Consider the following 11,128-nt stretch of genomic DNA (forward strand, 5'->3'; position numbering starts at 1 on the left):
CGTGTTGTCATGACGAAGCTGCCAATCACCAATTGATCATAGCTGCAGGATTCTGAATGATCCAAACAGATTCTGTAGAGGAATGTTCAAGGTTAATGCAAAGTTGGATACAGATTCATTGCTCTACCTACTCAGTCATTTTGAATGCCACAGCTGCACAGTGTACATGTTCGCTCAATAGCATCTTCTACTCCCACTGACTAGTACAGTGAAGTCATCATTATTCATTGTTCATGATGGGCATTCCAGTCCACTCTCTTTAGCTGCCAGGTTACATCTATTTTGCACAAACCATTTGGGTTATATTAACAATGGCTGGACTTTTCTGGACCACACACATAAACACACATATACTACACTTGATCTTAGCCAAAAGGTCAAAGAGCAAAATGCATATATATTTAACATATTTTCAAAATATATTTTGGGGGGTTATTCCATGATAGAATTGGACTTGAGAGGCAACATGAAATGCTCTGGACAGGGTCCAGCTGTGCCAGGTACTACCTGGCTGAACTTCAGGAAGTGGTTAACCTTTGTGCTTCCCATCCTCATCTTCATTTTTTCTTTTAAATTTATTTTTTTCCATTAAAGTTCACAAACAATGTTATATCAATTTCAGGTGTACATATAGTGACTGGATATTTATATATCTTGCTAAATGATCACTCCAATAAGTATAGTACTTATCCGACACTATTCACAGTTATTATACTATTATCGATTATATTTCATATGCTGTACATTTCATTCCCATGACTATTTTTATAACTGGCAATTTGTACTTAATTCCTTTCTCTTTTTCCATCCACCCACCCAACTCATCACCCACCTGGTGAATACCAATTTGTTCTCTTTATGAGTTTCATTTGTTTTGTTTCTTCCTTTATTTTGTTTTTTAGATTCCACATATAAGTGAAATCATATAGTATTTATAAATTATATATCAATAAAACTTTAAAATATAAAATACCAATTAGCAACTGGAGCCCTGGCTGGTGTGGCTCAGTGGATTGATTGCTGGTCTGCAAACCAAAGGATCACCGGTTTGATTCCCAGTCAGGGCACATGCCTGAGTTTTGGGCCAGGTCCCTGGTGAGGGGTACATGAGAGGCAACCACACACTGATGTTTCTCTCCCTTTCTCCTTCCCCTCTCCTGTCTCTATAAACAAATAAATATTTTTTTTAAAAACTGGAAAAGTATTTAAATCTTCTAACATTAGGTATTTTTCTTAATATAGAAAGTATGCTTATGAATACATAAAATAATGTCACCATCAGCTTAATTTTATTTATTTAATTTTTACCTTTAAAACATTTTATTTACTTTTAGAGATAAGGAAGGGAGGGAGAAAGAAAGGGAGAGAAATATAAATGTGCGAGAGAAACACATTGTGATTGGTTGTCTCTCCGACAACCCCAACCTGGGATCTGGACCACAACCAGATATATGCCCTGGCTGGGAATTGAACTGGTGACCTTTTGCTCCAAACACTAAGCCGCACCAGTCAGGGCCAACTTTTTTTTAGCATCACCAGTTGACATGAACGGAGTTCATAGGGAGGCTTATGAAAATGTTTCAAATACTGAGATGTTCAATCTCTTTCATAGTAAACACAAATTCAGATAACACTGATATAATGTTTTATTTATGATCAAACAAGCAAATGATTTTTACAAAAAACATATAAAGAAACAGGAATTTGATACATTATTGGTGGGAGCATAAGTCCTTAAAAAAGGAATACACGGCACTTGCAAGAATGGCCCAAATCCAGAGCACTGACAACACCAAATGCTGGCAGGATACAGAGTAACATCATTGCAGGTGGGAATGCAAAATGATAAAGCCACTTTGAATACAATTTGCTGATTTCTTACAAAACTAAAAATATACTTTCACCATATGATCTAGCAGTAAGGCCTCTTGGTATTTATCCACAATATTTGAAAACTTATGTCCACTCAAAAGCCTGGACAGATATTTATAGCAGCTTTCTTCATAAATGCCAAAACTTGGTAGCAATGAAGATGTCCTTCAGTGGGTGAGTGGATAAATAAACGGCAGTACATCTAGACAATGGAATATTATTCAGCACACAAAGATATGAACTACCAAGCTAAAGGCATAGAGGAAACTTTACATATTTCTAAGTGATAGAAGCCAATGTGGAAGGCTTTATACTGTATTATACCAACCAAATGAAATTCTGGAAGAGGTAAAACTGTGGAGACAGTAAAAGGATCAGTAGTTTCAAGGATTTGGGAGGGGAGGAATAAACAGGCAGAGCACAGAGATTTTTAAGGCAGTGAAAACGCTCAGCATAATACCATCGTGATGGATACATATTACTATACATTTGTCCAAAATTATAAAATATAAATAATAAATTTAATATAAGCAAATATGCTCATTAGTGTTCTTGTTGTTCAACTTCTTGTTGAACACCAAGAGTGAGCAGAAGTGTAAACTATGAACTTGGGGTGACTACAGCGTGTCCCTGTAGGCTTATGCACTGTAACAAACGTACCACTCTGGTGGGGACTGGTGATAATGGCAGAGGCTCAGCACGCGTGGGAGCACAGGGGACATGGCAAATCTCTGTATGTTCCTCTCGGTTTTGCTGTGAACCCCAAACTACTCCTAAAGAGGTAAAAACTTTATTCAAGAAAAAAAGGAATGGAGGTTCACTTGATTTCTCTTTCAAATATTCGAAATATCTATCTTTGGCTTAGAGCAAATTATCTTAGAGATTGGTTTATATACATGAAAATGGCATTACTTACCCTGTTTATAGTAATAAAATGTTGAAAACATCATAAAAGCATCAGTACGTATTTGGCAGATATACTCCTATGTACTTACCAGTATTATTTATTTTTCTCTTATTATTCTTCCCATAATTAGGTAGTACCATGTGGCTAAGTTCTGTGGGTCAAAGGAATGTGAACAGAAGTGATGTACTTGATTTCTAAACCTGCCATTAAAATCCTCCACTCCTGTCTATACAGGTTTTTAAAACATAGAGTCCTATCAGTGGGCAGGTTGAGTGGATGAATTGGAATCAATAAGAACGACTATGTATTATACCAATAATATTATATGTATTATTAGTTTAAGCTTTGTATTCTCTTGATTTAAGTAAATTAATATACCTTCCTATTTTATTTAAAGTTTTCAGTAATAGATATTGCATTGTACATAATGTCTTCCAAGCTTATATTTATGTTCATCCAATGATATGTTGAAATGTTATTAATATTTTTCTAATATAGATAACTGCAATAACTACTACAATATTGAAGTGTTATAATTTTCAGAAACAATGTCTTAAGTGTTTAACAGTATTAATCAACCCAAATCTTCACAATAATTGTCTAAGATAACATAATAACAGCCCTATACTACAGACGAGAAAAGTTAAGCATGGCAACTTTCATTAACTTGGCAGAGTTAAAATATCCAGCATATAAACACTGAGCTAGTCTCCAAACCCTTTCTTTTCTTTTTCTTTTTTTTTTGAACTTGTCATTATTTAATTCTTTTTTATATATTATTTTATTTTATTGATTATGCCATTACATTTGTTCTATTTCCATCCCTTCATTTCCCCTCCACCCTGCATACCCCTCCCTCTTTAGTTCCCCCCCTTTAGTTCATGAACACGTGTCTCAAGTTCTTTAGATTCTATATTTCCCCTACTATTCTTACCCTCCCTCCTATCTATTTTCTATCTACTGTCTATGCTACTTATTTTCTGTACCTTCTCCCCCCTTCTCCTTCTCCACTCCCCTGTTGCTAATCTTCCACGTGATCTTTCTATGGTTCACTCCTGATCTAGCTGTCCTCTTAATTTGCTTTTGTTTTATGTGTGGTTGTTAATAACTGTGTTTGCTGTCCTTTCACTGTTCATGTTTTTTATCTTCTTTTTCTTAGGTAAGTCCCTTTAACATTTCATATAATAAGGGCTTGGTGATGATGAACTTCTTGAATTTGATCTTATCTGAGAAGCACTTTATCTGTCTTTTCATTTTAAATGAAAGCTTTGCTGGATAGAGCAATCTTGGATGTAGGTCTTTGGTTTTCATGACTTGGAATACTTCTTTCCAGCCCCTTCTTTCCTGTAAGGTCTCTTTTGAGAAATCTGCTGACAGTCTGATGGGAACTCCTTTATAGGCAACTATCCCCTTATCTCTTGCTGCTTCTAGGATTCTCTCCTTCATTTTAATCTTGGCTAATATAATTATGATGTGCCTTGGTGTGTTCCTTCTTGGGTCCAACTTTTTTGGGACTCTCTGAGCTTCCTGGATTTCCTGGAAGTCTATTTCCTCTGCCAGAATGGGGATGTTCTCTTTTATTATTTGTTCAAATAAGTTTTCCACTCGTGGCTATTCCTCTTTCCCTTCTGGTACCCCTATAATTCAGATGGTGGAGCGTTTAAAGATGTCCTGGAGGTTCCTAAGCCTCTCCTCATTTTTTCGAATTCTTGTTTCTTCATTCTTTTCTGTTTGGTCATTTTTTCCTCCCTTCTGGTCTGCTCCCTTGATTTGAGTCCCAGTGTCCTTTCCATTACTATTGGTTTCCTTTGCATTACCATTCATTTCAATTAGTTTAGCCTTCATACATTCCTCTAATTTGTGACTAAAATCAACCAGTTCTTTGAGCATCCTGATCACCAGTGTTTTGAACTGTGCATCTAAAAGTTTGGCTATTTCTTCATTGCTTAGATTTATTGGCTCTGGGATTCTGAGTTTTTCTTGAGCCATGTTTTGATCTATTTGTGCCTGTTACGTATGAGGAGTAGAGCCTTAGGTGTTCATCAGGGCAGGGCCACCCAGGTCTCTGGTTTGTGATGCTGTATGTGGGGGTAGGGTCAGAGAGGGAGCAATGGCAGTCCTCTCCCCGCCCAGTCTGCCTCACCGCTTGCCCCCGCCTGTTTATCTGAGTGCAAATGTGCGAGCCCGCCACCCTGCACCCTGCATGGTCTGTCTCAATGCACGTCTCTTCACTGGTTTATCTGTGCGCAAATGCGTGACCTCAGATAGCCAGCCACGCCTCACCTTCCCTGGGTCCGCCTGTAGCTACCTTGCACTTGGGATCCTCGCCCTCGGCTGCTTGCCTGCCGCCCGAGTTGGGGGGATCTTTTTTGCCCAACCTTCTCCACTGCTGGCTTCACTCCTCTCACTGGTTTTGCTGAGCAGTTCATTGTTTTCAAACTCAGTATTGTTCGATTTCCTGTGGTTTGGTTGTGTTTATTGTTGTTAAAACTTTATTATTTTTAGATTTGGTTGCATGAGGAAGCAAAGTGTTTCCAACTACGCCTCCATCTTGGTGGAAGTCCCTGCAAACCCTTTCTTAAACACACACCTATAGTCTCTCTTATTAAACTACTGTGCTTGCCAGAAAATCTCACTTGATTACTAGAATGTATTTTAATATACTAATGAGCATATTTGCTTGTATTAAATTTATGATTTATATTTTTGTCTATAATTGGAACTGAGATATTAAAAATAAAGTTTTAATTCACTTATACTAACTTCTTAAAATGATGGCCATATTTCTTTATCTTAAATATGTAGTATAGAATATGAATTAGGCTGATTTAAGAAAGTGGGATTAAACTCACCTATATAACACTCAGACTGGAGATTTCAGGAAATAATTTTTGCATTCATTTTCATTCTCTTACCTGATTACTATCTCTTCAGACTGTGAAAATTTCCTGTACCACATTTGGTAAAATGTATTTTTTACAGAATATTCTGGACCCATATTCTTAAAATTAAAAAAATAGGATTTTTTTCCAAAGCTTTTCTCTGAAATGTTTTTATTTGACCCAAAATTTGACCTTTATTTCTTTGAAAGGGTATCCAGTGTAAGACTAGAAAATTCTGCCTTAAGAAAGCTTTCATCTGCCTTCATAGAGTAAAAAAAACTTAGTTCATATACTTAAGCCTTTCAGAATATTTGCTTTTTGTGTTCTGTATTAACATGTAATAAAATATTACTGTCAGTCCACTGTATTAAAATTTTAACTTTAAAATTACATGTTTATGTAAAACATGATTTAATTTTTAAATAAAGTTACTTTTCATTGAGTTTTAAAGTGTATTCTACCTTTTCAATTAGGCATATTTAGTTTATCCAAGTGTTAGACAATTTGAATTTTTTTAAATAGCCATCATACTTAAAAGGAATGCTTATGTATGTACATTAATTTCATTTTTACAGATGTCTCTTAAAGTTTGTTTCTTTTCCCAATGCATTAAAATATACTAAAAGATAGCAGTGAACTCTGTTTACTTAAAAATATTGTAATTTCTGTTTCAAACAAAGTTCCTCACCAGACACCCTATCTGCTGGCACCTTGATCTTCTTAGACAGCTAACCTACCAGAACAGTGAGAAATAAATGTTTGCTTAAAAGAATAGCATTGCTAAGATAAATTAATAGACAAACTAGAAACATGGAGAAAGTCTATACTAAGAAAATGATATTATGAAAATTATACTTTTTAGATGTTAAATTGCCATCAAAGAACAGGTAACTTCAAATATACAAAACTAAAAAGGTCTGTCTTGAAGTTTTAGGTTAAAATTGGACAAACCAGGGGTTAACCAGTGAGAGGCCAAGGGATGTTAACCTTAGTTCAGCTATGAAGTGTGGCGTTTCCAGGTGTTGTGATACTGGCTGGCTTCAGGTGCTCCTGCAGCGGCAGAGGGAGCCATGCCAAAAACTTGCCTTCAGGTGATTCAGACATAGCAAGGAAGGCTGCAGTTGAAAAAGGTGTCTGTCTGTCACCAAAAGTCTACAGTTTTCTAATTCAAAAAAGAGGTTTAGTAGGAGGAGGGTGGCCAGACAGAAGCTCAAAATAAGTCACATCATGGAGAAGAAAAAGTTACATAATGTGGAGAAAGTATTGTTCTATTGTTCAGTAGTCAGCTTAAAATTCTTCATTTAGAGTAAAAAGTGACTGGGTTGTCAGTATGAAATGCTCAAATATACTGAGTACAAGCTGAAGACCGTTTATAAAGATACATAATTTATTTGTATGTTAAATTACTGTTTATCCCTCTTACACAACCATTATCAGTGAACCTAATACCAAGCAAGTTCATGAGCACTGCAGCTTGTTTTTGTTAACTTAGAAATACAACATACACATAATGACAGCCTTCACTTGAATACAGTTATTTGTATATATAATTTGTACATATATATGAACTATATTTTATTTTGAATAAAAGGATATATTAGTGTTTATGTTACATGTATATTTATGTGCATATACACACATAAAATTTTCACTAGGATATGAACTTCTTTTTTAAAAAATTTGCTTAAATAAAAGCATTGCTTTAGTGCTTTTAGTGATTTTTTTTTAGAGAAAAAAGAATGGAGGGAGAAAGACAGGGAGACAAACATTGATCAGTTGTCTCTCATATACTCTCAACTGGGAACCTGGCCTGCAATCCTGGCATTTGCCTTGACTGGGAATTGAACTGGCAACCTTTTGGTTTGTGGAATGACAACCAACCCACTGAGCCACACTTGTTAGGGTGGATATGAACCTCTTGAGGTAAGAAATGGTTAATTTCTCTTTTGTATCCACTTATCACTTGGTGCAAATCTTTTCATATAATGAACTCTCAATGAAACACAATATAGCCTCTTTGTATTTGAATCTAATAGTTAAGACAAACAATTTGCTTGATGGTTACACAGTATAGGTAGTGAAATAACGGAAGGCTATGGTGTTGAACAATTGATATACTAAAGAAAAGCAGAGCATTTTTAAAAGAAGGAATCTAGGGAAGGTACTTTTGGCACTACTAAATTATTATTTCTTTCTATCAAAGTGACAGGGACCAGAGGAAAGAGAGGAAGGAATTTCAGGGGAAAAGGGGAGGGATTCACAGGAACCAGTATGGAGGACACATGGACAACAACTAACGGGGGTGGAAATGGGAGGGAGGTGGGGAGCACTGGGGGGGTGGGCTGGGGTGGGAGTAAAAGACAGAAAACTGTACTTGAACAATAATTAAAACAAAACAAAACAACAACAAAAAAGTATATTCCAGCCTCCTCCCCAGTGGATGCATTGTAATTTCTTCTGGCTAGAATTGGCAGTGCCCTTTTGTTTACTGCTCTTACCTCTCATTTAAATATCATGCACTAGACTATTATTCCTGATTTTACTACTTTTTACTGCCTATGGGCTTTTCTCAACTCATTTAAAAGACATTATGCTTTGATAATGGACTGTCTGAAGATGGAACTAAATTATAATTTTTTTAAACTTCAATTTAATCAATGCCAGAGGCTACCCAGAGATATAGAGTTTCTCCTGAAAAGTTCTGTGCTAGTTGAACTCTTTATATATTGCATTTTGTTGGAAAGTTTTCAGAGTGTATACACAGGGTGAGGCAAAAGTAGGTTTACAGTTGTTTGTATAAAAATAATACAATAATTAATAAGTAATAATATGAGAATAAACTCCATTTTGCCTAGTCACAGCTGTAAACCTACTTTTGCCCCACCCTATACAACATGTAAGGATACCTATGTAAATATATTTGCAAAAGTAATTTTCATCATTATAACTAATTAGCATTAAGATAATGTCTTTGAACTTGTTGGACTTTATAGGATGAAATACAAGAAAGAAACAATTTTTAGCAGTAAGAGCACAAGGCTTAGGATTTGGCAGATCTAGCTTTGAATTCTTATTGAGTTTTTCTAGCTATGTAACCTTGGTGACTTGACTGAACTTCTCTGAGTCACTCATCTGGAAAATTATGATGACAAGCCCTATAACTAAGGTTTGAATTTGGTAACATTATAAATCACTAGCCTTCAAAAACATTAGTACTCTCCCTAGAGAAAAATGAAAGAAGCTACTGGTTTAAATATAAATCCTGTTTGGTTATTTCTTTTCCTTTCTAGAATACAAAACAACCGAAAGAAAATGACATCTTTGCCCAGCAACTTAAAGTACTTATGAGTAACATAAAGAAAAAAGAAATCAAGTTCAGTGAGAATTCCTAAACTGGCTATAGATCTTTTGGTAAAATGATAATTAACTATGACTTTCATAATGAATTTAGCAAATATGTTTATTTTTAGTATGTGTGTGTTTATTTGGACATATGCCCATATATATGTACACATATACATATACATGTATGTGTATATATGTACATATATAATGGATTTTAGGACTGATTTAAAATAAAAATAATGTAAAAACTCAGTATTTCTGAAATTATCCAAGATAAAGTTTTTGTTTCCCCTCAAGGCTCTGCCTTTTCAGTTCATCCCTAATCAGTACCGATGACACTTTCTATGAAACAGTTGCTCAAAACACTTATTTGGATTAACTTTTGACATTTTTATTTCCCTCATCATACCATATTCAATCTACCATAAGTCCATTGTTGTCATATTCAAAATGTGCTTTGGAGGGCGAGAACAATGACTTGTCTATACCCACTACCGTTATAGTACAAGCCACTGCCATCCTAATTTGAACTATTACATCAATCTCCAAGAACAGAAACACCCTAAGTAATCACTGCTTTAAAAAGTTAGCTGTTTCCACTTGAAGATAAAACAAATGTAAAGTTAAAAAATCCAGAGCTGGCACGATGCTTCTATGAAGCTTGTAGAGTACAAAATTCCTTCCTTTTTTACCGTGTGGGTGTGATTCTTAAGCTTGAGGTTCATGATGACTTCAAGAATGCCAGCCATCACAGGCAGCAGTGTGGAAGAAAGAGGGCAGAAAGATGCGTTCCTTTCCCTTTAAATGGACTACCTAAAAGTGCACATGGAGCTTAAATTTGCATAAGACTGTCGAGAATGAATTTCATGGCCTACAAATTATAAGGAGTCCTGGAAAATATGTCAGTGTGACCACTAGCAGTTAGGGTTCTGTTTTTATCTGGTTCTTGCGTACCTCTATGCATAATGTTGCCATGTGCTCCCATTATGTCTCCAGCTATCTTAGTATATAATAAACTATATCCTACTTCATGGTCTTAATACACATGATGTTCTGTGCTTAGAGGGCTCTAACTCCATTTTTCCCCTGGCTAACTTTGTATCTTCCATGTTTTGCTTTAGTATAACACTTCTTTAGATGGATTTTCCTTGATACTCGAATCAAAGTTGGAAACTTCCATCAACCCTGTTATTTCCTCTCAGAGTACCAACTTTCTTCCTTCAAAACACTAATTATCAATGACATTTATTTATTTGTTCTTTTTTTTTGTTGGATTTCTTCCACCTTATCCACTAGTCTAAAAGGTCTATAATTATGGGGAATATGTTTCTTTTTTTTATTGCACAATGCCTAGTTCATAGTAGATGCTCAGTGAGTATTAGAAAGGGATAAAAGGAAAGGAAGAAAGAGAGGGATTAAGAAAAGAAGATAGAAAATACAAGTTTTAACAGAATATTGATGGTTTGACTTTCATCTTTCTATTAGTCATTTTTCTATTTTTCTTGTCTTACAGTTATAGTTCAGGAAAATATATTCAATTCATTGAATAATTTGATCATAATGTAAAAATAATCAGAATTTATCTTAAATTTTTTTGAAATCATGTTTTGAAAGTTATACCCACTGGTTTCAACTCTCCAGGCGAAAATGAAACAGAGTGAATTCAAAAATTTTAAATCATGTTTAATACCATCTCCCAAGAAACTAGTCTGAATAGCTTTCTGAATCATATTTATGGATAAAAATGAACAGACTTTTCTGCAAGTCCAGGCACAAAAATATAGGGATTAACTTCATGAATGCTTATAAAGTGTCTTGTATGCTGCTTTAATTATTTGTGAGGAAGTAAAAATACATTAAATGTCTTTTGCCTGTATGGTAATGAGTATGAAAGTATTCTAGTGACTATAGAGTCACTTATTTTCCCTAGAACTAGATCCAGGTGGGTTAAGTGTCTCTGAGTATCTTACGAAAGCTTGTCAATTCTAAACATCTCTCTCTTTTTAAAAAAAATTAGATTTATTTAATTATTGTTCAGGTATAGTTTTGTCTTATACTCCCAACCCTGCCCACCCCCCCAAGTGCTCTCCACCTCCCTCCCTTCCTCCCCTGCCACCTTAGT

Source organism: Artibeus jamaicensis, unplaced genomic scaffold (assembly GCF_021234435.1).
Source record: "Artibeus jamaicensis isolate MK-2021 breed Jamaican fruit bat unplaced genomic scaffold, CSHL_Jam_final contig_388, whole genome shotgun sequence".
Taxonomy (NCBI): Eukaryota; Metazoa; Chordata; class Mammalia; order Chiroptera; family Phyllostomidae; genus Artibeus; species Artibeus jamaicensis.